Genomic DNA, 13,756 nt, shown 5'->3' with positions numbered 1-13,756 from the left:
AACTCATTGACACTTAAACTTTTCGTTTAACAAAAGAGTTTGAAAATTTAGATGAGCTTCCTGCATATAAGTAAAATGCAACTTTATGTTATATAAAGCAATAAGTATGTATTTATACTATATACTCAGAGATACGAATGTATTCATAACTAACATTTCATTTTTATATAGTTTTGATTGTCTTAAATGAACTCAGATTGTATTTTAAATAATCCATTCAATTATCTTCATATTCTCACAAAACCAAAAGAAAGAACTTTTTTGTAACTTTGGAAAAATATGTTCTCAGATGCATAGCCTCATACCTATTAGCCTTTAAATTGTCTTCCAGTAGACAACCTTATAAATATCTTTCCCAATGCCAGCTTCACAGTAGCACATGCCAAGTACTTGCCCTTACTTCCCCATGTCCAATCTATTGCTTTTCCCTTTAAAACTGATTTCAAGAAATTCTTTATCTGAGAAGGAATTTATACTGGTAAGGAATTCAGTCCCAGTACATTTGAGCCTCAAGTTACTAATAGTTACTTAATTGTGATAAATTATTCCAGTACAACACAAAATTTTTATAGGCCTTGCAATAAAATGTTACGTATCGTGGTATGAGCAGAGGGCTGGTTTTGAACCACCATATTGCCTTAAAAAATGCTTTGAAACACTCATAGTTACACATGGTCATAAAAAAATAAAAACTGCTGCAAAAAATATGATCAAAATTAAAAATACATTTCTTATGTTGTGCAGAATTTCCATATATTCACTTAACTTAGGCCTTTACTGTTCTCTTTTGCTTTGTATAAGAACAGGGTCTAACTTCAGTTCCTATTGAAATGGAAAAGGTCCCACAAGTTCATTTGCAGTTTGGAATGACAAGTCCATTGACCCTTGTAGCTTTAAAACACCAAAGAAAAATTTGGAGGTCTTACAACACAGGAAAAAAAAATTAACCCCTTCATTAAACATTTCATTTGCCCTAGGAAAGCAACAACCCTCACACAGGTGAAAGCCAACTCAGTACAGCTGAGCTGTAAAAGGTCAGTGTAACAGATGTCAAACTGAAGGACACTAAGATTCTTTTTTCCACTGGAAAATACTTAGGAGATTGCTATCCACATGCCTACTTTTAGAAACATTGCTGTATTATGTGCTGTTTGGAGAACAGGTAGAGGATGGGGATAAATGGGTTATGGCTTATGGCTAAGAGCTTCCTCAGCACAAAGCTCAGCCTTTGTGCATAGCATATTTGCATAAGCATCTTTGTTCTGGTTTCAATACAAAGCTCCATCCTCCTGTTCCAGAAGCAGGATGCTGCCCAAACTGTATATGCTCTTGTCCTCCTCTCCTTTAATCAAGCTCCTACCATAAGCAGATTAAAATATGCAAAGAGTTTGTCTGTTAACAGCTCACTCCCTCACAGCAAAGAAAATAACAGATGTCTAGAAGCCACAGCCAGAATTTTAAATATTAAATTTATTATACTATATACTTAGATCTGTGTTTGGATATTTAAATTGGTTTTGTTGCTAAGCATGACTTTAAGTTGCTCATTTAATAAAACTATGATGAACTTGGGGCCCTATATTTTTATATGATTAATGAAAGAATAAAGCATCTAACTCAAGAATCCTATCAGAAAAATTATTCTCAGTTTCCAATACGTTTTATTTGCTTTTCATATATTGCAACAGTCATCTGCAGTTATAGTATATTAGTAGTTTTGAAAGAAACGGGGTTCAGGCTTACAAACCTGACTTCAGTGGTGGCATTACTGTACATCACAGGTACAAACTGTTGAAAAGTAGTCTGACTCCATGTGAAATCAGATAAGATAACAGCAAGTTCTATATAAAGAAAACATTATTCAGAATATATGGTTTTAAGAAACAAATGTAAATCAGCAAATTTGTTAAAGAAAAAATTATCAAAATTTGATTCATTTGTCTTAGAACATTTTCACACTATATGAAGAATTTTGTGGAGAAAATGTAATTAGGTGAAAAAAAATTCTTCACAGTTAATTTATACTTCATGTGTTTTCATTAGAAAATGTCAATATGGAGTATTGTACACTGCTCCCTCCCAGAAACAGCAAATTCACAAGCAATCAGTAACAGGGATCCAAAGGAATCAAACCATTTCATCAGAAACGAGACTTTCATAGATTATGCTGATATCACTTTAAATTAATGCTTGTAGTGATAACGATATACCATACCACTTGACCCATATACATATTTACACAGTAATATACTTATTGACACAGTTGGGATGGGAAAAATTCTTGTGAAATACCCAAAATACCCAGAGGCATTTGTAGGTCTACTATCACTCACATCACTGATATTCTATATGTCTATATATATTCACATATATATATGTGTGTGTGTGTGTGTGTGTGTGTGTGTGTATACAATCTAGGGTAGCTAAAAGAAAATAAACCACAGAGCATACATTTGTACTTGAGAAAATCAAGAGCTGTTGAGAAAGTAGAGGAAATTACATTAATCTGCTGAACTATTTTTCTGGGCTTGTTATCCAGTTTACCAGATACTCTAACAGAACCGTATACTCAGTCAGTTCATCACAGAGGACAGTCAAATTGATCAGGCTAGATTTACCCTTAGTAAATTCATGTAGATTGTTCCCACACATCTTGCTGACCTTCATATGACTCAGAATGTATTCCAAGAGGAGTCAGCCTAGGATTCTCCCAGGGCAGAAGTAAAACTGACTGATCTGTAGCACTTGGATCAAGCAAATAATCTCGTGTGCCAGTGTTAATTCAACAGGTCTGAATTTACATGCTTTCAGTCTTAAATCTTAATTGCATTATTGTAAAGGTTTTTTTTTTCCTCACAACTTACTCTCATCTTTACCTTCCATGTACAGTTTTCTTCCCCCTCTGTTGTTCCTACTTCAAAGACGGACCTTGGCCAAACCTTAGGTCAGTGGGAGTATTTTCAGAGATATAACGGGGCAATGGGTTGACAAGCTTCTAAAATCTACATGAAAGATACTATTTGTTTCCACTGGATGCAGGAATGAGCCCTTAGCCATACTAAATGAGAGATGTTTGCTCAGTCTGAAAAGATATTATTTAGTTAAAAATTACTTAAGAAGTAGACGTCTAACACCTCACTCATTCTGAAACACTAAAATATAAAGACTACTAAGTTCTATACAAATATTATAGTACCTAACTGGGGCAGGAGGTAAGGGGCAAAATGTGCTTACTGTTTATTTCTGGATGTAGTATTATAAGAGTAATATGCATTTTTTTCACTACATTTCATTCTATATATATGCAGGATATAAAAATGAAGCATATGGCTAGCAGACATCATTTATTTATATATCTCAAATATGCATTTAATTTTAAATTATGGTTTTAAGATTAATTACCATATGTATGTTTACTGAATTGTCTTAACTGTGTGAAAAGATAGAACATGTCCTTAAACATTTGTTGAATTTTAACACATATTATAGAATCACTATTTAACATTCAATTACCAATTTAATTGTTACAGGAAGACTTTTTGTTATAGTTTAAACTTAGTTCAAGAACAATTGAAGCATAATATATTCCCTGTTATTGTTTAAAGAACTGATGGACAGAATTATCAAACTTAGATGCTTTTAGTTCATTCACAGTAATCATCTAGTGCAGAGATCATTCCTGTTAGTAAAATACAAAATGAAAGATATTGAGGGACTCCTGAGTGTAGAGTCTTTCTTCCTCTGTTTCATAAATTTCCTCTAGATTTTGCTTTGCTCATGTTGGTTATGTTAAATACCATGCCTGCACATGTGCTTCACACAGGTAGATTAATGAAAGGCCAACGGTGAAATGTCACATCTTAAAAAATAAATATGAAGAAGAAATTTATAATAATCATCTCCCTGCATTATTTCTGATGAGAAAGACAGAAGTTAGCATAGCTACTCTTTTACCTAAATTCATGAATCGACAGAGGCAACATAGAACATATGTCTGCCACAGAGGCAGTATAGAACTTTTGTGGACTGTAATTAAATAAGTATCAGTACAGACATAGCTGACTAAAGAACTAATGAATAAAAAACGAAGAGAAAAATGGGTTAATTCAATCTAGAAATTTCCATGAAAACGGAAAGCATTTAGTGTAAACCAGAAAAGAAAATGGCAACATTTTCCTGGTTGATACAGCATAAGGAAAGAGTAGAAAGGAAAAGAAACATATAGCAAACTAATGGTATTACAATTTTCCTCAGCTTGAAAAAGCACCCTACAAAAATTCAGCATCCAAAAAGGAACAAGAATTATAAGACACTATTTTAAAACAGGGTTGAAATTAAAAAGTACACATATGCCTGTCATTCACAATATTTGAGTTAACTTGTTAAAAAACCATCAAGTGAACTAAAAGAATTCAAAACTTGCATTTCTAACTAGTTAGACCTAACTAATGAGCCCTACTTCATTTGCATTGTCATTAAATGTATTTAGAAGAAAAATCTTTTTGAAAAACAACAGGTAGGAGATATACTATGTTAGTAAGCTAGAGTTATATATCAAACTATATTAGCATGAGTATACCTGACTGGTGGGAATAATTAACAACACAATCAGCATCAAGACTTAGGGTTTAGGTAATATTATTCTACATATTCAGGAGGTATCATGGCTAAAAATGCACAGAACTTAAAAGCTGAAATAAATTACAAATTGTTAAGAAGAATTATCTCTAAAAGGAAATGGAAAAAAATAGTAAGAAGATAGAAGTAGTTACATTTAATTACTTTAAAAGAAAGGTTTTCCAGAGGGCTGATAGAATGAATTTGAAAAAGCATCTCCAAAAATGGCTTGCATCAGTGAAATTTAAGGAAGGAAAGCAGAAAAGGTGGGCTGAACAATGGAAAAAAATTAAGAGTACTTTTTCTTCAAGTTAGTAACCAGGAAGCCACCAGCAGTTTTCAAAAATAAACTTTTGTTGGATTCAAGGCAATCAGAAAAAAAAGAGAAAACAATAGTGGCAAGTAGGTCTAGCTAGCACCTACTCTACATATAGGCCTTAAATCTCAGATTCTTATATAGTTTGTGGTGGAATTTAGGATTTTCCTTTTTCTTCATCTGAGTTTTGTTTTCCTGAAATATCAGGGATCTATTTAGATCTGTTGAACAACATTTTATAACAAAATAATAAAGGATATTTTTGTTACTTCTAAAATAAAGTAGATCCCTAAAGAATTCTACTTTTATGTACTTGATGCTGCTATCTTTGCTCACTGACATATTTTAAAGTATTTAAATGTAATATAGAATTAGGTGTTACAGATAATTCAAGTAAATTGGTTTTATATACCAAGTTTTGTTAAAAGTTAATAAAATTTCTATTCTTAATATTTTTTCCTACTTTAAAATGCTCATGTCTTTTAGTATTTTGAACATGTATGTAACAAACAACTCATTCCACTCACTTTTCTGAGAACAGATTCACATATGGCTTCCAGGGAAAATTTTAGAAATTTATCAATGTGTTTTTGCCTTTGTATTTTGTTTTAGAAGACGTTAAAAGCTAAGTTCTCTTCTAGTTTTACTGTCACAGATATCAACATAGATTATTCTAGATTTACACCATGTAAATAGGATGAAAACAAGGGAGCTGTTTTTTGAGAGCAGCAGAATCCTGTGAGTAAAGCACTCAGTGGTGAGCTTAGATAATTTTGCTGTCTACTCTGGTTCTGCTATTGGTCCATTATTTGTTGTTGACATCCAAGATCTATACATGTAAAATCAGCACTGTGATTTAAGACTGCATTTTTAAAAATCTTCCTTTAACATAACAAACCTCATGTATTCAGTCAGAAAGAAAAAAAATCCTCATGTAACTAAATTTCTACTTTCAAAGATGTCCACAAATTTCTTATTTTTGTTGATAATTAATATATCAATGCCTAAGTCACCAGCGGGCCATTTTCTTTCATATCCCCTTCAGGAGAATAAATATAATACACATTTCAATCATTCCCACTATAAATACTCAGTCAAGGTCTGTACAAACCACAGGGAAATTGATTTTTCACTCAAAAAGAATGCCAGAAGTCAAAGAGGTAATGTTTCAAAAATTTAGCAGAATCTCAGAATGGTTGAGGTTGGAAGGGAGCTCTAGAGGTCATCTGGTTGTACCCTCCTGCCTCAATCAGCATCAGCAAGAGCAGATTGCCCAGGGTTGCCCAGTGGTTCAGTACATGATCTCAGTGACCTAGATCAGATTTCTCTTCCTGAAGCCTCACAAATCTGCAAATCTTCCTTCACAGGAAGATAATTCATCATCCTCACTACCTGTGAATGCCAACCGATACAGAAAAGATGCCTTGGACAAAACACAGGATTGGTATTGTACTGATACTCCTACTGAGGGCCAATAACTTTATTCCACCTTCTGCTTCTTCTGGATTCCAGGATGCTTTTCCACCTAGGCTGTCTATAAAGCCATGTGATGAACTGAATTTTAATGCAAAAAAATTTCTTTAAATCAAAAGATGTGACAGATTCCACTAAGAACAGATTGAATGTTAAAATTCTGGCAGAGTGGAGGAGAGGACTTTGAACACCTTCAGAAAATGTTTGAAACAACTTCTGGTTTTGATGTTGTCACTTTCTCATTCTCCTGAATAATTTTAAAAAAGAAATGGTGACACTTTTAAGATTATGTGAATACCTGTTGGAGATGCCCTGAAATGTCTATTAGATAAATGACTATGCTTTGAATTTGCTTTTGACTCTAGTTCAACTTTTCCATAATCACTATGATATCTCAACCAGGAAGACTAGAGCCTTTTTGAATATGTGAATATGTGCAACACAAGTTTCTAAGTTTTAAAGAATAAGAGACATATTGAATTTAGCATTAAACAGCAAGATGCAAGAACCATATATGTGGAACTTGATTTTAAGTGTTTGCTGAGATAATCTAATCGGTCATTTATAGTATTTTACAGAAAGCCTTTTAACTACTTATATATGATTTGCTTCTCTAGACTGAAATTATCTGGAGCAAGGAGTTTCTCTGATGTGAATTTTTATACAGCGCCAGCACAATGGAGTAGCAAATTCGGCTTGCTCTCTAACATAAAATGAGTCCATGGAACGTGTATATTCACCTGGCATATATGAATAACATTATAGCTGTGTGGCATAGGAAATATTTGCCTCTAAAAGCTAAATGAAACCAAAATCAGGAAACCAAACAACAAATACAATGTATCCATTTGCTACTTCCTTAGTTAAACTTCTTAGGCTAATTTTTTTGCACTCAGATTTTGAGTATACCAAATAATTTAATGTTTCTTCTGTTATCTTTAATTGCTTTAACAGTTTTTATAATATTTTTGTTTTAATAGCTTTGCAATGCTGAGTCTGTTTCAATGTATAACAAACACTTTGATTAGCCTTTATTTTCAAAACTGTCTTGAATGGAATTACTTCTGTCTGTCTGCTAATATGAATAAACATGTACAGCCCCTTTCAGAACAAACACCAATCCTGATGCTGAAAATTGTGCTGATTTCTATCACTTATATATTCAGGCTTATTATCTGGAAACTATCTCCTTGATATTGTGCATTTGCATATGCATGAATAGTTATCCACCTGCATACAGTTATTCTTGGTGCAGTGTTTTAGTACTTGAGAGTTGGAATTTCAGACATTATGCACCACTTCTACTCTTTATTGATTGATCCCTGATTCTTCTGTAGGAGGCTTCATCTGACATAGATACTGAGGGAAGTAGGACTGGTGGAGGGGAAAGGGAGATATCATCTTGTTCAACAATTCTAAATAGTGCTGCATCCATCAAAATTGCTATGATTTATGGGGTTCTGGAGTAAGATATACAGGGACTTCCAACTCCTCACCACCTTCACAAAATAGACACACAGCTTGCAATTGTCAAAGTTCAACAATCTCCTATTTTATTGTATTTAGTTTGTTAGTTTTGGTTTGGTTTTTAATTCTGTTTTTTAATTTTAATTCATCATAAAGCTACAACTCAATTTATTTGTAGAGATGACTGCAAATTCAGGTCTTACCCAAATGGTACTCTGCTTTTAAAAAAAACTTTCAGCTTTTAACAAAGGTGATGGAATATTTAATGCAAAGCTGATTTTACTTATTCAGTTATATTTCAGGCTGAGAAAGTTGGGACTGTTCAGCCTGGAGAAGAGAAGATTGCATAGATACCCGATATCAACTTTCCAGAATCTTAATGGGGCCTACAGGGAAGACACAGAGGGAATTCTAGTAATGAACTGCAGTGATGGGACAAGGAGTAAGGGGTAAAAATTGAAAGAGGGGAAATTTAGGTTAGATATTAGGAAGAAATTTGTAATGTGAGGGTGATGAGGCACTGGAATAGGCTGCCCAGAGAGGTTGTGGATGTCTCAGCCCTGGCTGTGTTCAAGGCCAGGCTGGTGCTTTGAGCAACCTGGCCTAGTGAGAAGTGTCCCTGCTTAAAGCAGAGGGGCTTGGAAATAGAAAATCTTTAAGATCTCTTCTAACCCCTTACCTTTCCATAATTCTATGATATGACAGCATTTTAACTAATCCCCATTTGATTTTAGTAGAAAAGCTTAAAATAGCTGGTGCTGTTACAAATACATCAATGCTCCTTCGTAATATTTTCCTAGGATGGGGAGAAATCTCCAGGATGATAAATTCTTGTAAACTTTATGAAAGCCAGTAGCCAAGCAGATAAGAGTCTTAGTTTAGCAACTTGGCTGGAAAAAGGTTTCAGCATAAGTGAAGCAGTTACCTATTCTGCTTGGTCTGTCAGCTGACTCACATGCACACACAGTGGGAAGCAGGGACAATTTGGGTCACTTCCACAAAAGAATAAGGATTGCAATTTACAAAGAGCCGGTGCAAGGTCTCTTTGAGACTGAAAGCCCTAGGAGAGGTAATACTTGGCATGAAGCACTTGAAAAGAGACAGGAGAGAAGAACTTGTGAGACTTTGTACACTCTGTCCCCGTAAGGATCCAGTACGGTATTGTACAGTTACAGTACAGCCCCTTCCAGAGACTCAGATCTTTGCAGGTTTTTCAAGACACCACTAAGGACTTGTGGCAAAGTTGGCCATACAATGACACATTTCCATTTTAAATATAAATGTTTTCAGAAAAACAATTTTGGTATGCAGATACAGCCACTAATTGCTCAAAGCTACTTCTTAAATAACTGAGCTACTTCCTCAGCATGAGGGATCAGTCTATTCCCAGAATGGCCAAATTTGCAAATTTTATCAGAAGCAAAAGTACATAAAAGCTGCTTCTCTCCTTTCTAAAGAAAAAGTGTCCTGCATTTAGGACAGAATTCTGAGCTTTAACTAGACTGAAAACCACAGCAAATGAAAATACCTCAATTACAGTTTTAAAATCCTTCACGTCACATTATTTTAAATTTTTAATTAGATGTCATAACTGTAGTCAATTAGAAATTATTAAATTACACCATTCAGGATACACTGGGAGGAATTAGTCCATATTAGTGAATATTCATGAAAAGGTGGTGGGATTTTCTTTTTCCAATATTAGAGGCTACAGATGGGATCCTAGATATATAAAAACTAAGAGATCTTTGTTAGTTGCTATTATATAGATGTACTTTATTCTTGCTTTAAGAAAAAAAAAATGAACTATATGCAAAGAATAGAAAGACAACCTTAAATAAAGAGGTCAGAGAGAAACTGATGGATGCATACAGGTAAAATAATAGATCACAGAATACTTTGGTTGGAAGGGACCTTAAAGATCAACTGTTACCACCTCCCTGCCATGGGCAGGGACATCTTCCACAAGACCAGGTTGCTCAAAGCTCCATCCAGCCTGACCTTGGACACTTCTAAATATTAACTCATAGTAACTTGTAATACTTTAAAGAAATTAAATATTTATGACAAAGAGAAAAGAGAAAAATGTTCTGAAAACACAACAGAAATAGAAAGTTTGTTAAACAAGCTATAAATTATGTAGGATATATAATAAGGAAGATAAGAGCAAAGAGAAATTCCCTACATAATAATGCTCTAAGTCTGTAATCATTTTTCCTACTACATCACATCTCAGCTAGGAAAAAAATGTTACAATGGCTTAGATATTTGCTTTAAATATCTGTAAGGCCCATATAGAAGTTATGCTATTTTTGTAATATTTTGCACTAAATGCAGCAAAACAACTAAAAAAGTGATGATACACAGTTTTCAGGGAGCAGACAGCAAGATTTTAGTGATCCTGAGATAAACAGTACTGAAAAGTAAACTATAGTAACTTGTCACAATCATACACACTACACCTGCATTAAAATGATGCACCTGAATAAGAAGCGTTTAATATTAATTCCTAAGAAAAATTTATTTGAAAAACACCTTCTTACTAAAAGGCACTCAGAATAATTGTCAAGCCTAGTAAACAGTAAGTCATGCTACAGTTAGAAACCTTCCAATTTTCCCAGCTGAACTGATTGAATAAATTCAAGAAAGTTGCATAATTCACAAAAAAAAGAGAACAAAATCATTAGCACTCACTGTAAAATCCCGTGCAAAGAAGCAACAATTTGGTTTGCTGATACCCTAGAACCACATTACTTTACTTTTTAATGGCACAATGAGCTGTCAGTTGAGATTAAGTTCCTTGAAAAGGTCTTTTCATTGAATTAAGCTTCTTAATAAAAGTAATTGCTTTTCTAATTCCCCACTGGGCTACTGGAGCATAATCCAGTATCTACTATATAAAAAGTAGAATCTCAATCACTTCAATTGATATTTGGATTGGAACCATTGCATCAAAACCAAAGCTATGACCTTGGCAAAATAATATATAAGCAAGAACGGGACTAAATATGTTGCAGAAAATAAGTAGGTGCGCTTAATAATTTTAATGCAGAAAAAAAAAATATTTCAGTGCTTAGTTATATTTAGGCTGCCTTTAACTGATGTATTTTCAAAAGCAAAGAAAACACAGGAATAGAAAGAGCAGTAGCTTTCCCCTGCAATACATAGATCAGATAGCTAAGGGAAATTGTCTTCTACCAACCCAGCAAAGAGAAAAGCATATGAAAGGAAGTTTAATGAATAGACTTACTGAAATGTTGAGATTTTTATTCATATAATAGCCATCCCTTTCTGAAATTTACACTTTGTAAAAGAGATTATGTCTTGGCAAAGACTACCCCGAATTTATAGCAGATTTTATAGATCTATCACCACTTGCAAATTTGGTGCTGTGTAATAAAAAAGGGGTTTTTTTGGTTTGTTTTCTTTTTTTTTTTTTTTTTTTTTTTTTTTTTTTTTTTTTTTTTTTTTTACTTTATGGAACTAGTTGTCTGCACAGCAGAGAACCAAATGATTTCTGTTGAGAAAACATATCCTTGGAAAAGCACAATGGACAGTGATTCATGCTGCATAGCTATGGAATATTTGTTTCTTTTCCCAAATAGTCCAAGCTGATCAAAGGAATGTAGATACTCAGATCCAGTGCAACAATTAGCTGCTGCATTAAAATGAAAAATAGATATGTTGCAAAACATATGGAACCTTTCAGGATGCTTCTTTAACTAAACTAGTTATTAGTTTTTATTAAGAATCATAAAGATTTTTTTACCTAAACCCCACAATATTACAGTGAGACTCAAGAGATCCTTTCTCTTCCAGGTCCTGGTGCTGACTAGCAGGATAACTCTGAGATTCCTCTTTCTTTTAACTTGAGGTCCACTTTTCCATTCATTTCCCATGTCTAAATGTGAATCAAGCAGAACTGCTTCATTTTGTACAGCACCTGGTATAGATGTAGTACAACTCCCTGTAGGTTGTCCCTATGACATTTTGGTGATACAATGGAGAGATATTTTGGAAATAGCAGTTAAAAAACGAAAAATTAGTTTTTTTGGATGTGTATGCCTCCACAGAAGCCAGAGAGATTGGTCTCAAAGTTTTTTCTGGCTTTCTCTTTACAAATGCAGAAACACTGAAATGGTGAGTATGAAATTAAATGCTTAATTAGATTTCCATCTATACCTATTAACTAAATCTCCATTAGATCATAGTGAAATTTCCTTCTACAGAATAATTACAAAGAATTAATTGAACAAACTGATCAAAAAACACAATAAGATTTTTGTCTATTTAAAGTTTGTTTGGGTTTTTAAATTTTGGTTTTAAGTAGGCTGCCTTAAATATTTCTATTTTGTTCCAATTTTTATAATCAGAAACCATATCTGTTTCAGTATAGCACAAAAGTAATGAGTAGATTTTCTGCATTAAGCTGATCATCTCTCAGAACCAAGGACAGAGAAAAAGTGAAGCATACTTAAATAGAGTAACAGACCCTTTCTTCCTTGGGATCGTGTAAAGAATGCTTTCTTCAGTTGTCCTAGCTGTTGCTAAGTTTTTAGCTGTAAACAACACAGAAGAATATTAAGCACAATGCAGAGGTTTAACTTGCTTTGGGGAAGTGAACATAAAGTAACCTGTATTTTATATTAGATCATTACATCACAGGACATTCCATAACTAGCTTCACTGATACCATGTTATCACATGATAGCTGTGTCAAAATAAATTTTTATCCTGCAAAATCAATCCTCAGCCTTGGAAAAACAAATGAAAATCCAGCTTTATTATTCATGAATTGAAAATAAAAAATAGTTTGTAGCTATGGGAAACAACATCCACCTAAATTAAAAAGTAATATCAGACACTGATTTTAAATGTGCTTGTTCATATATAAATTGTCTGTTATGCCAAATGGTTCATACATCAGAAGTGCTACATGTAGTATGAGTAGAAACAGGCAAGCACCTGTGAGATACAAAGTTCTCCTACTCAACTATATGTACAACCTGATCCTAAAGAAACACTTCCTGCATTGCTAGTAGTTAACATTCTTCTGAATACCAGTCATTAGAGATTTTTATTATTTTTAACCTTTTCTAAACAGGGAGATTTATTATTTTTAATGTGTTTCTAAACAGGGTACTAAAGGTATCCTTATTGAAGGATACTTTTAGCAATATTTATGGATTTCATTCAATTTCTTTATATTTTCACTGGAGCTTGACTGACAATAAATATTTTGCATTTTATATATATACAAAGATATCCAATTAGACTGCTGTAGTCTGTGAACTTACATTACTTAGAGGCATTAAGATAATTGTGCACTGTTCAAGAACTATCTCCTGTTCAAAACATACCCATTTACTCCTAAAACTCTGAGCAGATGCTTTTCCCTTTTTAAAGCGTACTGCTCATCCCCCCAAAATTAAATAAAATACAGAACATCAGCATCGCACACTAAAATAAGAGAAAGCTCATGAACACACAAGAGTATTAACATTATTTTGTCAAAATAGTTTATAGACATATAGAATTATTGCAAAAAGACCCTTTTAAAAAAAATCAGTACCAAAAGCAGAACTAAAAATAAAATGAATTTGATAAGAAATGTTTCTCCAAATAGATATGGTTTTTAAAGATCATTTCAAAGTTAAAATGCATCATCAGCCCACTGGACCAAAAATTAGTGAAATAAACTCATTCTTTCTAATGTTAATTTATCTCAAATTCTTGGATATATATAGTAATTTCTGGATCCAGCACTGAAACTGAAAAACACGGTTGATCACGCCCCACAGTATCAGAGAAAGTGGGTTTAGAAACCCACAACAAGCTTATAATATAAACCCTAAGGGTTCTTTAAACAAGTGTTAGCTCACA

The sequence above is a fragment of the Anomalospiza imberbis genome, chromosome 1, assembly GCF_031753505.1.
Source record: "Anomalospiza imberbis isolate Cuckoo-Finch-1a 21T00152 chromosome 1, ASM3175350v1, whole genome shotgun sequence".
Lineage (NCBI taxonomy): Eukaryota > Metazoa > Chordata > Aves > Passeriformes > Viduidae > Anomalospiza > Anomalospiza imberbis.
The sequence above is the reverse complement of the archived record's forward strand: the minus strand, read 5'-3'. Positions refer to the sequence as shown.